This window comes from Mercenaria mercenaria, chromosome 16 (assembly GCF_021730395.1).
Source record: "Mercenaria mercenaria strain notata chromosome 16, MADL_Memer_1, whole genome shotgun sequence".
In the NCBI taxonomy this organism is placed as follows: Eukaryota; Metazoa; Mollusca; class Bivalvia; order Venerida; family Veneridae; genus Mercenaria; species Mercenaria mercenaria.
Window position 1 is genome coordinate 4,157,717 of NC_069376.1, and position 6,494 is coordinate 4,164,210.

At 35.8% G+C, this 6,494-nt stretch overlaps 1 long non-coding RNA gene across 2 annotated transcripts; it reads left to right on the forward strand.

The window, feature by feature from the left end:
- The first annotated feature begins 3,936 nt into the window (after nucleotides 1–3,936).
- On the forward strand, nucleotides 3,937–6,163 carry LOC128549434 (uncharacterized). 2 transcript variants are annotated; one of them, XR_008367620.1, is made up of 4 exons: nucleotides 3,937–3,980; nucleotides 4,687–4,884; nucleotides 5,202–5,289; nucleotides 5,885–6,163. It is a non-coding gene; the product is annotated as an uncharacterized LOC128549434 (long non-coding RNA). The 2 variants fall into 2 exon arrangements; XR_008367619.1 differs by lacking the exon at nucleotides 5,202–5,289.
- The last annotated feature ends 331 nt before the right edge of the window (nucleotides 6,164–6,494 follow it).

Consider the following 6,494-nt stretch of genomic DNA (forward strand, 5'->3'; position numbering starts at 1 on the left):
CAGATGAAACCAAAATTATATGAGCTTACCAGGTATCGGCATTTGATATATTTTGATAGTACTGTCATATAGAACTTGTTTATTTGTTAAACGGATACTATAATATTGGCGTACGCTGAGTGACTGGGCGTTGTGAGATGTGGGTTGGGACCGTTTCATTCTATTGGAAGAAATAGAATGTGAACGTTTTGCCTAAATTCTTAGTGTATACCTACTATGTTTTATTTTACGTAAAGATGATATATTTGGCGGTGATCTCAGTGATCTTGAATGCACGGGAAAATCGTTCTACCTTATACTTGCACTTAGACCACGATAATCCGTAAATAGCCAATCGCAAATCAGACTTGTACCCGTCTATATTTCATATACAACAGTAGCGTTGTATATATATCGGGGGAAACTTGGGCAAAAAAACGCGTGAATTTCGTGTCAATTTACCATCTAACAATACAGGCTAATTCCGGAGTTAAATGACCTTGCAATATTCTCACCAGTTATCACTGGGATAAAAAATAAGAATGACTTTGAGGTAAATTCAGTTGACAACGTCTAAATGTTAATATCGTAAAAATGACCCCATCTTATTAGATATCAATACAATTGAATTACAATAAATTACATATTTGTAGTGTAGAACCAACTGGGTAAAAATGTAATTTATACATTCACTGAAACATTTCCAACAGTTGTAACTTTTTATGTTCACTTTTTATAAAAAAAGACATGTCAGCACGATCCTTACATTTGCAAACAACTGGATCCAGTTGTTCGAAACTTTAACAGGCGATTGAGTTAACGGTCGATTAACTTTATCAGTAGATTTCGACAGTTTAGAAAACTTCGAAAATCAAATGTACTTGTTAAGGATTTTAAACACTAAATCATCTTTACAGTAAACTTAAAACATCATACTAGTATTTCCCACCCACCAAGACTAGTATCTTGAATAGAAATTTAACAGGCGGTTAGTTTATCAGCTTAATGCAGTAGTCGTGGGTTCGAGCATCATTGGGGACACGACCATGACTTCTCATATAACCCCAGTACTAGTTTTCATAGGAAACGGACTCGAGAGTGGTTACAATAAGCTTAAACAGTTAAAGCTTTCATCACAATCGAGCTAAAACAAATTAGTATAAACTAAACTAACCTAAACTAAATTACAACCCGTTAAAGTTTCGAACAACTTGGCCCAGTTAGAAAGTAAAACAACTACATCATTCTTACAAGAAGGGCACGATATAGTAAAAGGTATTCGTAGTCCTACGAGCATCTACGCTCTAACTATATCCTGATAGACAAAGTAAACAAATAAAAACAATAACTAACTAACTAACTAACTAACTAAATAAATAAATAACCTGGCTATCTTCTTGAATCAACGAATCAACGTATCTGTCATCGTGTTTCGCCAACATGCAAACTTCTCACAAAAACTAATTGTTCAGCATGCAGTCCAGTTTTGAGTATTTTTGAGAAATCCATATTTAACTGTTTAGCATTAATTTTGTGATTGCAAATGACTCAAAGTGTTAATGAACGTTAAATCTTAGTAAATCCGGTATTTGAGTAAAACTGAATTTATACAAGTAACCTGCATTATTTCATATGCCCTACTGACAATTAAGCGCTAACGGTACAAAGATGATATTACTCTTATAAAAACACGTTCATCCTAATTTCTATAGAAAGCGTGGGAGAGTTTTCAATAATTGCAGTTTTTATGTCACGTGGTCTAAGTCGGATAGACAACTCGTGCCGTTGTCTACGGGATATATACAACTCGCTTTGCTCGTTGTATATATCCCGTAGACAACGGCACTCGTTGTCTATCCTATACTTAGATCATACTGTGATATAAACAAGACAGAGTTACATATGCTGAAAGAAACTCTGAATACATAACCAGAAATTTCGGAAAATAAAATCAAAGATGAAATACATGGTAAATCTTAAGCGGTTAAGTATGATATTTTTACAATCAAATCCATCCGCCGAGAAGAGTATGGTCATTTATTGCTATCATAGATATTTTCTTCAAAAAGCATTTTTGGAACTGTTTAGTTACGTTGTATTTGATCTTTTCTAGACATATTTTCTAGCCATTGTTTGACACAGTCAGGACTTTTACATCTTTAACTAACCGCTTTTGCATTAAAGAGAATATTAAAATGAACAAATCAAATTTGATAATTATCACAGCGAAAGCCTATACGAAACTTGTGCGATAATAAAATATAGTGCTTTCCATGATTCGAGGAATACGTTAAAATTTCTGATCCGAATTATTTTATCAGACGCAGTGAATTATATTTTATTTAATTATTCCTTCTCTTGAGAAGGAACTTTTGGTATGCTTTAACTTGTTAAAACAAGATGTTGAATTGTGTTCTCTATTGACAACAGCTCGACGAAGTGAGCGATCTAACTGGCGCAGAAGAACGACTAGAGCGGTACCGCAGATTGGAGATGAGCCGTTATTTAGCCTATAGGAATAAGGTCAGTAATTCGGTCGAAAATGTGCTTCCGTGGTGTAGTCGAAAGAAGTCCATAATAAATAGATCCTAATTTTCCCATTTTCTGCGTAAATTCGTGTAGAACGAGTGCTTTCATCACACTTTTTCGCTACTAGAATACATTCTGCATGAAATGGGACGGTTTTCATGTTCATACAACCCACATGGCAAGTTTTGCAGATCGAAACCGGAAGTAGGTGTTTATTGCGCGGAGGAGAGCAAATATGCGCCATTTTTAGGGTAGCAGACCACAACTGACTGGCATTTCACTAGGAACTATTCAACCCCCTATTTTCTTTTCATTTTTTCGTTAGTTTGTGATAGAACTTTCATGAAAAATTGGTGTAGGAAAAAGTGATGTTCTCTAAAGATACGTAAAGACGACATGAAGTTGTCGTTTTTTATATGAAACAAAGAAGGATTTGAATTACTGACCTTTAACCTATAAGAGCTGAAATAAGACTATTCTCGAGACACAACGCAATTAGTCTTTATAGCCATAAATCGGTTGTATATGATATAAAAGAGTGTTTCCAGTGCAAAATAATAATGAAATTCGACATTTTTTGAATTTTGACCTTATTTTATGTATATGCGCCTATTTCAGCAGCGATTTCTGGGATTAAAAGGCCAATACTTTGTCTCCAGAATGTCAGAAAATGCACAAAATGCATCCTTCTGGGTCTTATTCATGACGGAATGAATGATATTTCAAAATCCCAGTGAAAAATGATGCAAAAGAGTGGAACTTTTACCAAAATATACAATAAAAGGTCCATAAGTCCAAAATTTAGCCCTTTAAATGGGTAGGGGGTGGCTTCTATTAAATGTCTATATTTCTCTAAAATCTCGAAATTTCACAATGAAACTTGGCAATATGTTTGGTATTACATCTTTCTTGGAAATAGAGATGAAAATGGTGTGAAATTTGATAAGAAACATTTCTTATAGGAATAAGGTCAGTAATTCGGTCGAAAATGTGCTTCCGTGGTGTAGTCGAAAGAAGTCCATAATAAATAGATCCTAATTTTCCCATTTTCTGCGTAAATTCGTGTAGAACGAGTGCTTTCATCACACTTTTTCGCTACTAGAATACATTCTGCATGAAATGGGACGGTTTTCATGTTCATACAACCCACATGGCAAGTTTTGCAGATCGAAACCGGAAGTAGGTGTTTATTGCGCGGAGGAGAGCAAATATGCGCCATTTTTAGGGTAGCAGACCACAACTGACTGGCATTTCACTAGGAACTATTCAACCCCCTATTTTCTTTTCATTTTTTCGTTAGTTTGTGATAGAACTTTCATGAAAAATTGGTGTAGGAAAAAGTGATGTTCTCTAAAGATACGTAAAGACGACATGAAGTTGTCGTTTTTTATATGAAACAAAGAAGGATTTGAATTACTGACCTTTAACCTATAGTGACAAAAATACAGCGTTCAAAGACAAATCAGTGAAAAGTAAAGACTTTATTTACAAACATTATACACATTTCAAAGCCATTTCTGATTTCATAATTTCAAATTGGATAATGTATTTAAACGTGCATGGTATCCTGGTAGAGCGCCCGGCTCGAGTGCGGGAGGTCGTGGGTTCGATCTCTGGCTGCGTCATGATGGTACTAGTAGCTTCCTTGCTTGGCGCTTGCACTTAGAGGATAGGGCTAGAATTTTGTCAGCCCGTTGTCAGTATAATCTGACTTAGTTGGATATCATGTTACGTGTTTACGGCGTAATATTCCAGTGAGGTAGCATTATAAAGCTGGGCATTTTGCTAGTACAAGTAAGTGATGTCGTCTGCTTAATGAAAACAACGACAAACACATTATAGTCAAACTTTCGTTAAATATTTGTAGATAGCGGTTTATTTAATACAGGTATAGAATTGAGACAAATAGTATTTTTATTCTCTTATCCTATACTATTGTTTTCTAGTCTGTGTTCAGACCCTATGTTTTTTACAGGATATAAGCGATAAGGCAGTTCAGATTTTTTTATAATAATGCCCCCATTCTTCTCAAAACAAGAGAAAGATCAAAGAGGAATTCTGATGATAGAGAAAGTAAAAATTTAGAAAGTGTTCCTATGAAAACAATATTATCTAGCCAGACTAATGGTTGATGAACAGTTCCAATTTTGAAACTCAATGTTTGAATTTCTCCATCAGTTTTCAGCTATTACAACAATGTCACAGTTCGTTTCCGGCGGAAATAACATATCATTCTGGGAAACATTACACGGTGGAGCGCCCTCTACTAATCGTCCACATTCCTTGGAAGCTGATGATACAGTGCCACCTGTAAAAGTGAAACAAACGTCACAGTCAAACCTCGTAAAATCGGCTGCAAACTAAACCATCAGCAAGGTATACAAATATAACTTGTATTTTAAAGATCTATGAGTTCCTTTCGCTTTGTATCGATGAAGAGATTTATATAACATGTTGCTATGAGTAGAGTGCATACGTATATCCATGGTTCTATTGGTTGTTTTTGTTTTAAATTACGGAAGCAGTTTTGTCTTACTGGTACTGAAGATGTAAATGACACCCGGCAAGCAGACATTTTTCGGGTGAAAATGTAGCTTAACACGCACGTGGTTTTCCGTAAGTCCGAAGAATGCCGAAATTACAAACGGAGAATATATAATTTGTCGATCTTAATACGGGTCTTTTATCCTCAGATATCACGTGAGCTGTGAGATCGTGGTTTAGTTAACACCACGTGACATTTGGTGCGCACTGCGCAAAGTTACATGCGCATTGTGTAAGGTCAGTTCCAGAATTTGTTTTACCTCTAACTTTCCCATGGCGATGTTGCATTTAGCTTCTTTGTATATTTGTTTTGTCTTTGTAATTTATGGTTTTACTTTGCCTTTGTACATCGTGTTGATGTCCAAATTACGCAAAAATAGGATGAAGTATCCCGAAGGCAGGGGTGTGGGAACATTGTTTCTTTACTTCTAATGGTCCAGGATATCTTTTCACTTAATGATTTTATGAAATGTTGTATTATATTTATATTTTTGACATAGAGGATATTACATGAGTGTCCTTTCATACTGAATTTATTAAACGAGTTGAATAAAATAATAAAATGCGAGACTGTGCCGAGTCAATTCAGTGTGTAAAGTCGCAGATGTAATATTCTTTTTATCACATATTAGCTTTTCCAGTCGAAGCATAAAAAATTCTACTTACTTTCATTATATAAACAAGTCAATTTGACCAACGTCTCCTACATATAAAACGACGTCCACGTTAAAGCTGTATTACATTATCCTTTTTATGTAATGTCTTTATTACACTCCCGCGACGTCAAACATAGGATAAAATAATAAATTACATCTATATTGATTTTATTTAGGTGAAAGTGCTCAATAGCAAACTCACAACACACAGATCGAGCATTTGCCCGGACACAGTCGCACAACGTCAGCCGATACTAGTAAGTGATGTCGTCTGCTTACAGAACACAACGCCAGCCGATACAAGTAAGTGATGTCGTCTGCTTATAGAACTCAACGTCAGCCGATACTAGTAAGTGATGTCGTCTGCTTACAGAACACAACGCCAGCCGATACAAGTAAGTGATGTCGTCTGCTTATAGAACACAACGTCAGCCGATACTAGTAAGTGATGTCGTCTGCTTACAGAACACAGCGCCAGCCGATACAAGTAAGTGATGTCGTCTGCTTATAGAACACAACGTCAGCCGATACTAGTAAGTGATGTCGTCTACTTATAGAACAAAACGTCAGTCGATACAAGTAAGTGATGTTGTCTGCTTATAGAACACAACGTCAGTCGATACAAGTAAGTGATGTCGTCTGCTTATAGAACACAACGTAAGCCGATACAAGTAAGTGATGTCGTCTGCTTAAATTATAGAACACAACGTCAGCCGTTACAAGTAAGTGATGTCGTCTGCTTATAGAACAAAACGTTAGCCGTTACAAGTAAGTGATGTCGTCTGT